Source organism: Strix uralensis, chromosome 10, assembly GCF_047716275.1.
Source record: "Strix uralensis isolate ZFMK-TIS-50842 chromosome 10, bStrUra1, whole genome shotgun sequence".
Taxonomy (NCBI): Eukaryota; Metazoa; Chordata; class Aves; order Strigiformes; family Strigidae; genus Strix; species Strix uralensis.
The window spans coordinates 21,290,624-21,307,295 of record NC_133981.1 but is presented as its reverse complement, the minus strand read 5'-3'; the positions used below and the strand labels follow the sequence as shown (position 1 = coordinate 21,307,295).

The window sequence follows — 16,672 nt, the reverse complement described above, 5'->3', positions numbered from 1 at the left end:
CAGAGATTCACAGGGCATGAACCACAATCTAACGCATCACCCAGACCCGATCTCCACACCATTTTCTCATCAGCTTGCGCCTTCCCGAGAAGCAAATTGCCAAATAAACAAGCTCAGAACGGAACGGGGAAAGATTTTTTTTTTTTTTTTATTATCATCATTATTATTATTCTCATGCTGTGGCTGTCGCTACTTACTTGGCTAAGATATCATCACAAATCCAAAATGATTTCAATTACCCAGCGGAGTAATCGCGGTTCGGCATCTGTGCGGGCTGGCTGGGGCGGGCGGGCGGCGCGGGGTGCCTCTGCAGACTGTACCACCGCGGCGGGCGGGGGGGCACCGCGGCTGCCGCCCCAGCATCGCGCCGCCGGGGCGCGGGAGGGCGGCCGCTGCCTGCAGGGCACGGCTGCTGAGGAGGGAAGGCGCTCGGCAGGCGGAGCAGGGAGAGAAAACGTGTGGCTGAAAGAAAAATGGACCGAACCACCATGTTGTTGTTTGTGATTTTAATACTTCCCTTGGGATAATGACAAAAACGGAAGATGGCAAGCGACCAGGAATATGCCACTTACTCCGAAACGGGAGAGACCGTCAAGGACAAGGGCTGTCAAGTCCTATCGCTATCAGCTGAGGAGGAAGCGGGGGGGAACCAAAGGTGGCGGACGAAGGGGGCGAGGGGAGCGAGGGGAGCTCCAAGTGCGCTGCACCCCCGCAGCGGGGCGCGGGCTGCCGGGGCCGGGCTGGGCAGCGCGGAGCCCTCCCGGTGCCGGCGGGCTCTGCCCCCCCACCGCCCCTCGGCAGCTCCAACATGTCTCTCCCACGAATTACTCCACAGTCACCTTCTGCAAAGACACGGCTTGCTCCCCGCCTCTTGCTCCCTTTCTGCTTAGAGAAGAACAGTGTTGATCAGAATGAAAATACCAAAAAATTCTTGCAGGGTGCGATGGTTTCTGTCATGCCTTCCAGAAACCTAAAACCCATACAGGAGAAGCATGTAAAACAGCCTCCTGTTTCATCTGATCTGGTCCCATTAGCATATGCTGTAAAACCATACATGCATGCCAGAGTAGCTTTCTGCCTTTTTTTTTTTCTTTCTTTTTTTGAAACCCTATAAAATAAAGCACTCTGCCTCATGATAACAACAGCCTTACACTTTGAGGAATCAGTGGATTTTATTTAGAACTTCTTACTATCATGTATTATTTCTAAAAAAAAAAAAAAATCTACCTGTTATTTTGAATTATTAGCACATGCAGCACTCTGAAATGTGAAAGGCTTTTGCAATGGAATACTGTGTTATGGTTGTGCAAAAAAAAATAAAATCCAAGTACTAAAAATATGACAGAGACATCAATCCTCTAAAAAGCATAACATTCTCTGTGTAAGTTTCTTTTTTTCAAAGTAAACTGTGATTACTATGTGTACCGTGTTCAAACTGCAACTCCAAATTCTGTACCTCAACCCATTCAATCCTGATACTGACTAAACACAGAAAAAGATCATGTTTTTCTTGGAGTATGTATAAAACACTATACATAAAAGTTGGAATCTTTTCTGTAGTATCCTAGGACAGCAGTGGTTCGTGACTTCACTCTGTCTTGGACAGAAGGGGCAATTGCAAGGAAGCGTACCTCTCTGAGCACTAATAGGAGTAGCTGTGCTGATGCTCTGTCATCCTGCCTTACTCGCTGCTCAGAATATCAATTCAGCCAGTTAAACCAAAAGTCTGTACTGCACTGCACCAAAATGGAAGCTATTAAAAAAAAAAAAAAAAAAAAAAAAGACCTAGGATCATTGATCAGGAGTTTTATCTATGCTGATCAATTTTTTTTTTTTCTAATGAAGTAAAATGTAAATCAGGACTAGGATCGATGCAGATTTTTCTCATGTGAAACTGCCTTGATCATTAGAAAGCTACAGGCAATTACATGCATGCCAGGACACTATATGCAGTGACTTTGTGTTATATTAAGCAGAGACACGTGTCCCCTTTTTCTTAGCAAGTCTTTAGTACAAACTGCAGCTTTAAGGAGTATGGAATGAAGGCTCAAAACTGAATTCAAGCATTGAACAAAACAGTAACAGCACATAGAAGTGTTATATTCAAGATGTGTTGTGCTTAGGTCCAAGACCCATAAATGTTGGTGACCTCCACTGCTGTCAGAAAAGCAGGAAGAAACTAAGATAATCCACATTTATTTGGCTACTAAACCTCATTTTTTCAGTACAAACTTTAAAGACAATTTGAAAAGCAAGAAAAGGTTGATTGACACAGTACCAAAACACATTAAAGTTGTTGCGGTTTTTTTTTAAACTGTCTTTCCTGGATGAATAGAGAAATAGTTTAAAGAAATTAAACACAGTATAAAAACTTGTTCCATACAAGCTGTTGCCAGCTTGAGGACTGCTGCTCTCAAAGACTGTGTATCATACTACAGAAACTTCAGCCCAGGTAGAGAACCTTAATGTCTACATTAAATCAGGAAATACTCGTAATTCTTATTTTTAACAGAATAGGCAAGGGAATAAGAAGAGGAGGAAAACAACAACAACAAAAATGTTCAAAAGGAAAAAAAAAAATCCTTGTTTGAACATATTATTATATACCAAATCCAATCAAACAATTTTTCACATGAATATTCTCAGTGCTCATTTAATGGAGGGCCTCAAAAGTACCATACCACATCAGATGAACAAGCTATTAACCTTTCTGCTAGGCTCATCAGTTTGGAGCCTGTTCACAGCGCTGTGTGTATTTTACTGCTAGTGTTGGTGCTGCCTTCATCACAACACTGTCATCCCGTTGCCACCTGGGCAACAGGAGGCCAACCACTAGTGCTGCTCTCAACCCCAGAAGATGCACTTTCTGGAGTAAGAACTGAACTACTCTGCCATGGCACCATGCACCACGCTGGGAGCTTGCCCTGGTTTTGAATCAAGAAGCTATGAATGAAGACTCACATTATATTTGTCCTTACTTAAAGCTACAAAGTGAAACCTCTTCAGAAATGCTACACCTCCTTTCTGCTGCTGCTAGACACCAGCACTACTGCAAGTCAATGCCAGGAAGCCGTCTGGTTCCTGCAATAAGAATGAGGTTCCAGCTGCAGAGCTTAGTATGCGCTCACTGCCATCAAAGTTACAAAACCACTCAACACAGGGAATACCTGCTATACGTAGCAGGTAGATAACACTGGAATCTTACAGCCAAAGCTAAAAATAGCAATTCCACCCCCAGAAATGGGCCATCTAGTAAAGAGTACCAACAGTAATATTCCGACCTCAGAATTTAAAATTTTGGGGTATTCTTACTTTTTTAAACACAACAGTGAAAAAAAGTAAAATTTTCCAATTCACTTGGCTTTCTGCATGTGCAACTCAAAATGGCTACGATGTTAGCTGGTGCTTTTTCTAGATATTTCATCATAAAATTTAATAGTGAAGCATTGCAAAACAACATAACGTCTGAACAGTGCCTCTCCTGAAATGAAGATTTGTCAGCGCATCTGCAAGCCTATTAACGCATCCAGGGGTGTATTATTTAGCTCTGACAGAAGAACAATTTAACACCTTAACTTGGGGGCAAGGAGTGGAAATGGAGCAGAAAAGGAGCAGAAAAATAGAAAGATGCTTCTTGGGACTAAGTTTAAAATACACAACAATGCTTATTGGATGTGAATGGAATGCGACTTTAGCTGCTGAGCTTGAAATGTGACTTGGAAAATTGCTTCTCCAGTAAAACTTCAAGTGACAAGTCAGAAAATATTCAGAGGCAAGAGTCTACCTAATTTCTTTGGAGAAAAATTTAATTCCGTATGTGCTGATGATAGACATCATAAGCACATTTCAAGGTCTTTATGAGATAATTAATGACAGGAAACGCAGGAACATAATTTTAATTCCTCTTTCAGGATCTTGGGGACCAAGACCTCCTTTTCAGTGAGGCTGTCCAATCAGAGGAACAGCACTGGAAATCAGCAGCAGATTTCTAATATTTTTCTAATCACAACCCAGATACTTAAACTGGAACAGCAGACTGGCAGCCTTTCATATTTTTTAATCTCATTTGCTACATTTTAAAAACAAGAATTAAATCTGTTTTCAGACTTGGTGTTTTCTCCAGTTTTGTAACATTCTGCAGTAATATTTCTGCAAAGAAACAGCTTGCATTTCCAAACTGCGCAAACATGTTGTTATCCTAGGAAGCAACATGACCTAATAAAACAAGTAGAGGAGAGGGACCTCAGAACACTCAAATTCAAGGACTTGCCCTGCCATTTCTTTACTATGAGATGTTAGTAGGTCACTTGATCCCACTGTGCTTCAATTTCTCTAACTATAAAATAAGTATATTCACTAGTTTAAATTACAGCAGTTTTAAGTTGCTTGATTGGTTAACTCTTTCCTACCTTTGAGGGAACAGTATTTGACATACCTGAGTCTACTTGGTGAAGCACTGAAGCTTAGGAGGTAAGAAGCATGCATATAAAACATACAGGCTCATAGTTGCCTTGAACTGTTCTATTATATCTACCACATTTATTTCACTGTACAAATTACTACTTGTTCTGACTGATAAATTATTGCAGTCTCGATCAGCTCACTTCTTAGATCAGAATCCCAGCTTTCTCACTATCTGAAAGGAAATCTACCAGTCAGCCAACACTGCCACTACCTCCCGTCCTTTGATCTCCACCACCTGATATCTATGAATACACAAATTTTTCTTCTTCCATTCCCTAACAGCCACACCCAAAAAGAGCAGATGTCTACAAGGTTGGACTGGCATTGCTGTCCCCCTCCCTGCAACAGTATTAGTGCTCAGCATACAAAACCAGACTCTCAGGATCACCCAAGCAGGAAGAAAGGTCATTAGGCCCTTTCAAGAAGAACAAAACCTGAGGAAAGCCAAGATGACTGGAAGCAGCACTAATAAGCCTGAGCTTCCCAATAAAGTTTAAGTAAACCTGGCTCACTGCCTAACCACAGCAATGACAGAGAAGCATCTTAACAGTCTCCTCCAAAGTGATCTGTATTTGCCAGAGTAAGCATCTGCAACATCTGATACCGCTAAACCTAAATCCACAGCTGAAATCAGCTGCTTCATCATCTCAACAGTCTAAGATGTTCCTAAGAATATGAAAACAGTATTACCCGAGCATTCCACCTTCTGTCCAGTTTAAAGACAGAATCTTTACAGACAGAATCTTCCATATCACATGCAGATGAGAAACTATTTTTTGACATTCAGTACAAATTTAACCAATAAACTGGCCTAACGAGCTTTAAAGAATAATCTTCTGAGGGTGCCACAACTTTTAGGAACTGAAGAATGAGATAGTCAATATGCTTAGAAATCACCCTTTCATTGAGTACACATTTAAACCCCATAAATGTGCCAGTCTTTGAGACCAGACTTGTGCCAGCTGTCTTCTAGCATTAATCTGTTTACTTAACATAATATATTGGTACTAGTAGGGGGACTCCGAAGGCATTTGTGGCTTTCCACCATACGAGTTCCCTTCGCTGTGTTCTGGAAGGGACTGCTACAGTTCCTCTTCAGTCTCCTATCACTGCTTTTTTGGTCTTAATGGAGATTATAGGTCCTTAGAGGCACTAGTAGGATACTGACATTTAAATTCAGATTATAGGATTCTACAATTAAAAAGGATCACACTAGTTTGCATCAGACTACATATTTCAAACAACCTACCTTTCAAGGATGTTTGGAAACGGGGTTGAAACTTTGTATATAGAGATGGGTTACATGGATCCATCTCTCCACCTCATCAAAATTATTCTCCCAGAAAAAAACAGAGAAGTTTAGAGTAAGAATTTTGGTTCCGTACGTTCTCCTGATATCACTGATGCAAAATACTACCACAATTTTATAGAGGTTGTTTCTCCTTCTTAACTGGCTAATGCTCTGTACAGGAAACACTTATCTTCTATTTGAAAAGTATATTCAAAGCCAGGATGCATTTGAAGGAGCATCCTTTACTGTGAAACTGCATCTGACTTTGATATGAATATGAATCTCAAGTGAAGTACCACCTTTACACTATGACCTTGGTGTCAAGGTCACACTATGACCTTGGATTGTACCTGAAAAAGAAACCCAACATTATTCTATTTAAATTGCTCAACCATTATAGTCATATTTCAGACAGATTTGACAAAAATAAGTAATAGCAGAGAATTAAAGAACAAACATGGCTTGTTAATAATACTAGTAAGAAAATGCATCCTCCTTTTAAGACATTCTTTAAGCTTTCATTCTTCAATATATGGATTTTTCATACATACCTTGATATCCTTACTGTACATCTCATTAGACTGAGAGTAGCTATCATTGAAGTCTTTTTTTAAGACTATATCAAATGGCTGAGAATTGAAGCCTGAATCAGCATTATTTACTATATTACTCTAGTAAAAGCAAATGATTAACATAAGGGGAAATAACAGTGGGACAAGGTTCAATCACTCTCAACAATTAAAAAAGGATAACAAAATTTCAACAAACTATTAAATAAGGACTTTCGATAGCTCAGCAAGTAATACAACTAGGATACATATTTCCTAGAAGTTAATCACCTTGAAGGAATTACTTCTGTTGTGTTGAGGGTTTTTTTCCAATATAATAAGATAAAAGTCTATGTATAGCTTATTGGGTAAAGCAGTCTGACCTGTTAAGCTTTGTTAAGCCGCGGGTATCTGTGACCTGTTCTGTGAGTGCCAGTAATCATCCTGCATGGAGAGATGCACACCCGGGCAGCCCCCAGGGTGTGCGGGAGCCCCGTCTGAGGGGACCACAGAGCAACCCCAAGCCTCCTCGGGGGGCTGTCCCCACACCCCAGCACCACCCGTCACTCCTTGCTGCAGGGCCACAAAGTCCAGGTACAACACACACAGCTCTTGATGTTCTTCTGTGTGGAAAGAAGAAACTGGAGCCTGCCTGTCACATAAATCACTATTAACCTCGATGTTCTTTCCCATGCCACAACCTTAGGAAAACCAGTCAGTTTGTGCTGGGTGACATCACCGGGGCTCCCCGAGGGGCTGGCAGCCACCACCTCCCTTCCTGTGGTTACTCACAGCCCCGCTCCAGCGCTTTGAAGGGTTTCACTGGTATTGGCTGGAGCGTGTTGGTAGTCCAAAACGTGTTTGCACCAGTCCTGTCCTTCCCTTCCCTTTCGTGACAGGATTGACAGAACATCTGCACTTCAGCCAAACCAACCAACCAAAAAATAGGTGTTAACTTCAACAGATCGGTCCTTTCACTTCCAGTAGAACACCTGGGAATAACTCTCACAAAAGCCACTCCAGGAGCTTGAACAACTCTAGAGTCAAACCTGAGCTGAAATTATCTTGACAGCTGTTTGTGGCTTTTACAGATAAATATACTACTCGGAGAACTCAAAATTTGTATTCACAATTATATAGAGATTTGAAATAAATGTTCAAATTCTTTAGCAAAGGGATTTATTTTCTGAGCTTTACAATATGAAAGCTTAAAAAAAATAATTGGTATAGACACTGTAATCATGAATATTTGCTTACAAATATAATTTATACAAAAACATTTATTCACAGTATTAAATATTAACCTAAATATCAGACCCAAATCTTAATGTAACAAATGCACAGTATATGAAATAAAAAATACACTGTAAATGAAGATTAGCTGGACATCATACTTGGCTTCCAGACTGAACCATGTCATGAAGATCCATAAACTGCTTATTAATCGCAGATTCGACACTATGCAAAAATAGTTGTGACAATTTTGCCAGAACTTCAGAACTTTTTGAAGCTTCTGAGTTTAGGGGCTTGCCAAAACATAAATGTTATTCTAGAACAAAGGAGACTAACTAGTGCAGAAGAATTCTACATGTGAATGGAGAAAAACCCCACAATATCTAATGTAGAATAACCCCGCATCCAAACACAATTCTTCTGTGTTCCTCTTCTTGTTTTTCTTTAATTCACTTTCAAAGACACAGAGCATTCCAGAATAAACATTCTCACATTAGTTTACTCCAGGATATCTGCATGTATGGATGAGCCCCAGACACATCACTTTTTGATCTTGCTGATCGGACAAATACCTACACTGCACTGTATAAACGTTGTCTTCAACATTTTGTGAAAGATATTATTCACAATGTAGCAACAGGAAGCAGAACTGAATGGTGTCTTGAGTGAGGATTTAAATGGTGTCTGTCAAACCAGCAATGTGACCAAATGAAAATATTCTCTAGTATTTCCCCAAGTGAAATAATCCTTCAAACTATGCATTATTATAATAACCTTTCACCAGAAACATTCATGTGCTGCAGATAACGACACTCCTCACTAACAGGGAAGTTCTCTTCCTTCAGAAAGAGTTAAAAAAATAAATCAATCAATCCTTATGTTTGGTCAGAAATGAGTCAAGAAAGGATTTATGGGCAAACAATGCATGGCAGTATCCTCTGCCCCCCAAGGATGCTGTAAAGTAGCCAGGCAATACAAGAACCAAGACCAAAAAGAAAGAACCCAAAATGCTTTCATTACTTATGGTAAGGCATGGTGGATGACACCCAGGTTTAACCTACCAGTGAGCACAGACTATAAAGTTTGAATGATTTATTGACTAGATTTTTAACTACCTTTTCTCAGAAGAAGAATTGTCACTCTTTCCTTCACTCAGAAAAACCTAACAATGATCACAAACTAGGAATATGTTTGCAATGGAGGAAGAAAGCGACAACTCATTTTAAGCATGAAGAACAGGACGCATTATTTTGCAGAGGAAAAAAAATGATAATGCTATATTTCACTGTGGGTCACTTGTAAGCTCACAGCACAAACAGGCAAATTCTCCTTCATGGGGCTACAGAGACCTCAGGGGAGTGTTCTAGGACCAGCAGGCAAATTCAGGAGCCCAGAACTCAAGGCCTCATCCAGAACTTGTCCATCTGGATGACCAACATCACCATCACCTTTTTCCAGGGCTAATTCATAGACGTTATCTCTTAGCAAGGTTTTTGCTCCAAATAGATCTGTTGGATGTCTTAATGTCCAGTAACAAAACTGCAGATCATAGTGATAAAATCCCAACAGCCTCTGCCTACCTGAGTCTGGCTAAGCTATCATACTACTTGTTCTCTGACATACGCCCTTACCTGATAAATATGTGAAGATCATGCTAACAACCGACTATCCATAAACGCATAAAGACTGGGTGAAAATCAAAAAAGGAAATGACTGGTAAATAAACACAAAAGCCTCACTAGAAGGTTAAGAAAATAAATAGACAAAGTTTGTTTAAATCACTCCAAAAAAGGGAACAAGAGGGGAAAAAAAGCTGAAGCACTTGTAAACCAGTCAAAGCCAGAAAAGCATCATTCTCTTTTCCTCTTTAACTGTAACAAGACGGTTTATACATGGGCTGTTAAGGGTCTGATCATTTAAGACCATTAAGCATTTATCTGCCATTTCAGCTTCAAAGTTTTGAAAGTGTCCAGCACCATCAGATAAGCAGCTGCTACTCAAATTCTACTTGAAATAGCATTACTTCTTCAAAATGTATATATTTGGCCTTGGATTCCTTAATAATTTCTGTACACAATTTTTTTTTTTTTACGCAGCACTGTCCTATGAAGATGAACTGCATACCTTTGTTATAGATCTCCTTTTGGTGTCTGAGTCAGACATTCCAGTCTCTAAAAATATACAGCTTATAGAGTTATTTTCAAAAGATCAAGGAAAAGAAGATAATCAGTAATGCATATTTTTTATATATATATAAAATTGTATACAGTAAAACTACACAATTACATTCAAGGTTAAGATTAAGACCTATATTTCTTGAACACTGATGTCAGTCTTCAAAGATGTTAGTTGACCTTGAGGATAAAAATAAATTTTGCAGTCCTGCATTGTGTCCCCAACTTAGTCCACTAAAGACATCTAAATGTTCTGTGCTTACATACCATGAAACAGTTAAACACAGACATTCCATATTAATTATATTTAATACTCCTAACTTCGATTTGTGGAGAGGAAAATTAGGTTTCCTGAGAGCTGCTGTAGCTTCCAAACATCATCTTATTCACAAGCAACAGAGATGCTTTCACCGTTATATTTAGATAAAGTAGTGATGAGAACCCTCAGCATATTATTTGTAAAATTAAATCCCACTGAGGTTTTTTTTTTTCCTCTTGCCATTTCATTAATTCTATCTCAGGAACAACAATGGAAGATCATAATGTGTGTAAGAGATAAAATAATAAAATATACAATGAAACATAATTTAGAATTCTATGTTTTCCACGTTTAAAATAATGGAATTTTTGTAAATATAACTGCTGTGAATGGGGAGAGAAGACTCAAACACAAGCTTCCCAAAACCACTGAAATTATATATACTAGCGCTGACTTTCAAATAATTAATTCTCTAAAGAAGCACCTAAATGTTAAGCTCAAATACCCTTTAAAAAAGTCAATGATTTCTCAAAGACACATTTTACACTAGCTGTTAGCCTTTGATTTTTCCTGTTTTATGAAAAGCCTGGGGTCCCCCTTAATTAATGATTACACACAACACTTCGTGTACTCAACACTGGCAGCAGTCCACAGTGCCACCCGAAGTGTTTGCATTCATCTGCTAATGATACTTGGTTGTGGTGTTTTAGCTGACTGCAGTGAACCTGCCTTCAAGAGCACTACATTGTTTTAGAGCTGCCCAAGAACCTCTTGCTTTCGAGCAATCTGATCCATCTTCCTCCAGTCAGTGTACTCAGCAAAACAAGTAACAACACCTTCAGCTCCCAAAAGCAATTTCATTTGCTATGAAGAAAACAGACTGTGCATTCACAGGCTTAACTGGAAAAAAAAATCATAGCAACTTTACAATACCATATAAGACAACAGTTCAACCTATTATTTAAGCTAATAAACATACAGAATCCTGTAAAAGTCCAAAGGAATTTGTCCTAGGAGAAAATGGTATCCCTTGGTTGTCAGAATGACCAGTTTATAGCTAAATAAGCATCCTAATGCATACGCAGAAGTCTAAAAGACCCATTCCACATCAGATTTGTAGATGTACTCCCAATGCCACCTGAAGTCTTGCCACTGATGCTAGCAGAAAGCAAAGCACTCCATATAGTCCAGAATAGTTTTCAGAGAAAACATACAGCTATGACAAAGATCATTTGTTACTAAGGAAATTAAAAATAACTGTTTCCTGGGTTTATCCTCTAAAATAGTTGGGAAAGCATCTTTGTGATGCCTCTTCTTCCTTCCCACAAGACTACCAAAAAATTCTGATACTTCCAAAACCAGAACTTCATTTTACATCATTTACTTTCTCACAGTCTAAACTAAAAGTAAATTAAACATAATTACACAAAAATAAAGTCTATCACATTATTATGAATCAGAATAAGTTAATTTCCTTTAGAGTACATTATTTCAATGGGTGTGACAGGAGGTATTTGTAAAACAACTGATGAAAGAAACTCAATGCACTGGAAGAAAGAGTACCTGCTTGCACTTAAGTTTAACACTTGTGGAATCCTTTCATCAAAAATAATTTCTAGTTAGTGCTACGGAACTGACTAATAAAACTAGAGACCAGCCTTAAACTGTGTGGATAAGGAAATTTTCCAAATTTTATAATGATACATTCTAAGAATTTAAAATAAATTATATTGCTAAAAACCAAGAAACAACTCACAAAACAAAAAACCCCACTCCAAACACACAAACCCACAGTGCTACTGTAAACAGTCATCTCCACTGCATTAATAATGTCAAGCTTTATCTTTCACTCCCAAATAGCCAGATACTAAGGCACTAAAATCATTACTGTTAATATGAAAAGAGAAAGTGATTACAATGGAGTTACATCAGTAAAATAAACTATGAGTGTTTGAAGAATCAGCACAAGAACAGTAAGTTAGTGATTTCAGTCCTAATGAAAGAAATGCATAACTAGTACAAGGAAATGGAGGCCTGGCACTTAGGTTTTTCTATCCCTTACAGAACCCATCCAAGTAATTACATTAAAACACAACCAGTGACTTGTGCAGTACTTGTCCACTCAGCATTCAGCAAGGGGAACTAAAAAAAAAAAATCCCACTGGACGTACAAAAACCAGCATCAAGTCAACTTCAAGTAATACAGTTTTACAAAGATTTAGTGATAACATTAATGAGCTGTTAGGCTTTTTTTTTTTTTAAAGGCTTCAGACCTCAAGTTGTTAAGAAGAAAAAGCATCAAGAGTAAGATTAGTCAGAAGTCTTGATTTTCAAAACAATAGCCAATCTTTTATAAATTTGGCCCTTAATGAAATCAGGCATCAATTTCGATTTATACTGAGCAAATAGTGTGATACTCAGCACTTCTCTGGAGATAATGTGAGATTCAGATCCTTTACTCCCTTCCTCTCTCACTCCGCACTTTATCTGTAAATAACTGTTTCCACATTTATAAGCTCTAATATGATCCCTGTGGAGATCTCTCTCAGATCTCCTACACACACATTACATAAAATGTTGCCTCTCTCCATCACCACACAATCAGCTCAAGCTCAACAACACTACAGAAATGTATATTTAGCTGTAAAAGAATGAAAGTTAGCACAGCTTATGTTCAGTTATATCATCCTGAAAATACTTGAGTGAAGAACTGAGCAATTAGTTTGTGCTGAACTCCATGCTGTCCAATTATATTATCAGTGTTAAGCCAGATACTTAAAACTAGGTCTGATAGTTCTACCTAAAAGCAACGCAGGCATGTCCTCATCTATCCAATGACCCCTCTGTGTGCACCTTCAGCAACTGCCTACCACCGAGGTCTATGGCCAGAACACCTTCAATTTTCAGCCCAGTTCTACTCCTCATACTGAAGCTACCTCCAAGATACTTTTTTGAAATACTACCTCAAATAAAGTGCTTCCTCTCCCATCCAGCTAAAACATTGAGGCTCTCTAGAGCTCTGAATGCACACTTACATAACAACTCTAAATTCTTCACAGCACTTACAGAAGTAGGGGTTCACACTGCTTAGCAGTTTGGGGTGGGAGGGGCTGCTTGTTTAACAGCTTCTCAATGGAAGTTTCCCAAGTTGGGTATCACAGACAGTTTGTGTCTGCAGTGAACTTAGCCAAAGCCACAAAGAAGCCTATGATGAAAGAGGAGATTTCTAGATAGGAGGATGACCCTGCTGCAACTGTACTAGCTCAGGCCTAGGAAGATCTAGATTTAATTTCAACATCCATCACAAATTCTCCCTGTAACCTTGACCAAGGGATTTAGTTTCGCCATGTCTGTTTCCTATATATATACACATGACAGATCATCTCCCAAATGTACAGTGAGGACAAACAGAAGATTGCTAAATACTCAGATAATCTTTCAGTACTGAAGGTCTTTCACAGACAGATACAATCTACAGCATAAATATAAAATAAATACTAAGTAGCCAAACCACTGAGGAATTTTATTGCACTCTGTTGTACCGCAGCAAAAATTCAAAGGTGTAAACTCTTCTTCCATGCTTTACCGAACACAACCACACAATGCTGAGGAGGACTACAGAGATTTTTCAGTGATTTCTTAAAAATACCAAATACTTTCTCTTATTTTCATGGATGAGAGGAACCTCAAAGCTGTTGAAGGGGCCTTTATCCCAGTTTTTAACCTACATACATTCTGGTCAATTTTCAGAACATAAACTTAGCAATCCTGAAAGTCAATACAAGACTGAGGTCTGAAGGAGCTCCAGCCCCACCTAGCCCAGCTCTTCTATTCAATCTCGTCAAACAACTACTTTTCTTACTTACCTTCCACATCCCATATTCTTTGCTCCTTGTATCAAAATTACCTCTATTAATTTAATTCTATTTCCAGATCGTTTCAGATATAAAACTCAGTTGTAACTGCTTACTCAGGTTTCAACTAGGATCTCTTAAAAAAACAAACAGAAAACCCCCACACCTCTTCAGAACGCACACAATTTTTGTGTTAAGTGAATGTAAAGTTTCTGTATGCATTGAGCAACACCTAGAGCATCTCTTCAAATCCCCAACACATAGAATCACAGAATCATTTAGGTTGGAAAACACCTTTAAGATTACTGCTTCCAGAACACCATAAAACCTCCAGTATTAGGTTTGGTTTTTTTCTACTACCAACTATTTACAATTCTGCTTTGTCTTCTATAAGCTTCTACTAACAAGCACTGATCTGAAGATATATAACTTATCTATATAGAATCATCTAGGTTGGAAAGGACCTTGAAGATCATCCAGTCCAACCGTTAACCCAGCACCGACAGTTCCCAACTACACCAGATCCCTAAGTGCTATGTCGACCCGCCTCTTGAACACCTCCAGGGATGGGGACTCCACCACCTCCCTGGGCAGCCCATTCCAATGCCCAACAACCTGTTCTGTAAAGAAATACTTCCTAATATCTAGTCTAAACCTTCCCTGGCGCAACTTGAGGCCATTCCCTCTTGTCCTATCGCTTGTTACTTCGTTAAAGAGGCTCATCCCCGGTGCTCTGCACCCTCCTTTCAGGTAGTTGTAGAGGGCGATGAGGTCTCCCCTCAGCCTCCTCTTCTCCAGACTAAATATATATGCCCACTATTAAAATACAAAAAATATTAGTGGCACTAACAGCCCTGCCTTCTGTAGGGAAAGAATTTCAAACCTACTTTACTCATGCCCGAACACTGACCTCACCCTCTGCACCTTCAGAATTGTTTCCCATCTTGCTCCACAAAACCCGAATCCCAGTGCAATGCCCTTATCTCTGCCCACTGTCTTATTGCACAGGCTCACTGGCCTGCATGGAGCAGCTGCTCACAACCAACAACAACTGTCGGCCGTCTTACCAACAAGGTCCTGTGCAGGATGATGGTGTGGAACATCGTGATCTGGTTGCAGAGAAAGCAGCTCCCATGTAACAGCAGTAAATCAGGTCAATCAACCAAGCATAGGAAGAGCCTGCATAAAGGCATTTAATTTGTGCAGACTGCATTGGGAGCTGCCATTTCTGCACATCACTTTGAAGTGTACCACTAGTGATGTTAGTACCACAATTTAGAAACCTCTGCTCCAAAAACATAAAACTCCCGCAGAAAAAATGAACAGAACAGACCTATTAAACATTCCAAAGTGAAAATTCCAGAGAATACACTGAGACACCATTGCCCACACTGCTGGTGTTATTGTATTCATCTACAAAATTTAAATCTTGCCATCTAAGGTACACAGCCTTTTATTTATTGAGATGACTATTCAAACCTAAAATCTTATGCTTCTGGCTGCATAAGTCTGCTTAAAGGCAGAAAAACATGGAAGCAAGGAATTTTAATCTCAGTAATTTGTTTCAAAGGAATGCTAAACAGGAAGCAAAAGAAAATGTAAAAGCTTTTAGAACTGTTTCAGTGCAGATTTCAGCAGAAACATGCAGATTGAGTGCTTAGCTAGCATGACTGAAAATTGAAAAAAATGAAGAGATGGGGAATAAAATGCTTCCCCCCATCTTTCCAATGTGGCAGCATTTCCCATTTCCTAACAGCTTTCTTTCACCTTTGTAAACACAATTTAAATCAAAGAAGGCTGCTCTTCTTCCCGTCCTACAATGTTAGGCATTACTGATACAAGTGTGTGCTGCTTGGGATGTTTTTATTCACTTTTTCCTTTGTGATACCATTCTTCTTTCTTGTTCTGGATTTCCTCATTGGGTGCACAGGTAGCATCCAAGTGAATGGGATTTCAACTGTGGAAAAAAGTAAACAGCATTTTTGTTCCCCCCCCCCCTTTTTTTTTTCTAGTTAATCTCTGCTGTTGAGTATTTTTGTCAGTCCTTCCTGGTAAAAGACAACAAATTCATGCTCTTATAAAAGAGGTATGAGTGGTTGTTGCCAGGTGACTGGCAAATAATCGATAAGAGTCCAATTAGCCAAATCTTCTCATAGGCATAGCTACATTGCGGAAGCAACAAAGCAAAATAAAAAATAAAAAAAATAAAAAAAAAAGAAAAAACTGTTTTCTGGTTCAAGGTCCCCTTTGATTTGGATTTGGTTTTATTGTTACTTTGATTACAGTTTTGCTTCCTTTCCCTATTGCAGAGGAAGAAAACACGTGTGCTTTCTTCCACGGTGCCCAGCTGGCAGCACCAAGAGGGTTTGAACGGCTCCAGGCCCCTTTCTGCTAAACCTACTGACTGCAGGTGAAGTTAGGGCAGCGGGAAAGTGCTAGTGAAGAGGAATAAAATCCTGTATCTCATTGCTCTCCTTGAAACAGCAACCAAATCAGGCTTCCATCCTGTATGGTTGCGGTAATTTGGATTTTCTTCTACTTAGCTGAGCAAGTGTGGGGGAGGAGGAGGAGGAGGAGGAGGAGGAGGAGGAGGAGGAGGAAAAGGTACTAATCTCTTTAGAAAGCAGCACTTGACACCAAGTGTGTAGGTGATAATGACTACTTCTAGGGAGCTGACATAATATCAAGCATTTACAGTATACTGAAACTTTGCTGTAAGGGCAGTGAAGGTCCACTGAAGCAATTAATTCATGATTTTTATTCTATCACACCGTAAGAAAGCCACAATATGATTAACTCTTAAGTGGTTCTAGAGTTGTTCAAACATCCACAGTGAGAAACGACAGTAG

General features: G+C 39.4%; 1 protein-coding gene across 6 annotated transcripts in view; it reads right to left on the bottom strand.

The window, feature by feature from the left end:
• ATP2B2 (ATPase plasma membrane Ca2+ transporting 2) overlaps positions 1 to 16,672 on the bottom strand; it is a 432,424-nt gene that overhangs the window by 250,954 nt on the left and 164,798 nt on the right. The window contains exon 1 of one of the 6 annotated variants that reach the window (XM_074879685.1): positions 198 to 429. The exons of the other annotated variants lie outside the window; for them this stretch is intronic. The gene's annotated coding sequence lies outside the window, so the exon portion shown is untranslated. Of the gene's footprint in view, positions 1 to 197; positions 430 to 16,672 lie in introns of those variants that run through there. 6 annotated transcript variants of the gene reach the window in all.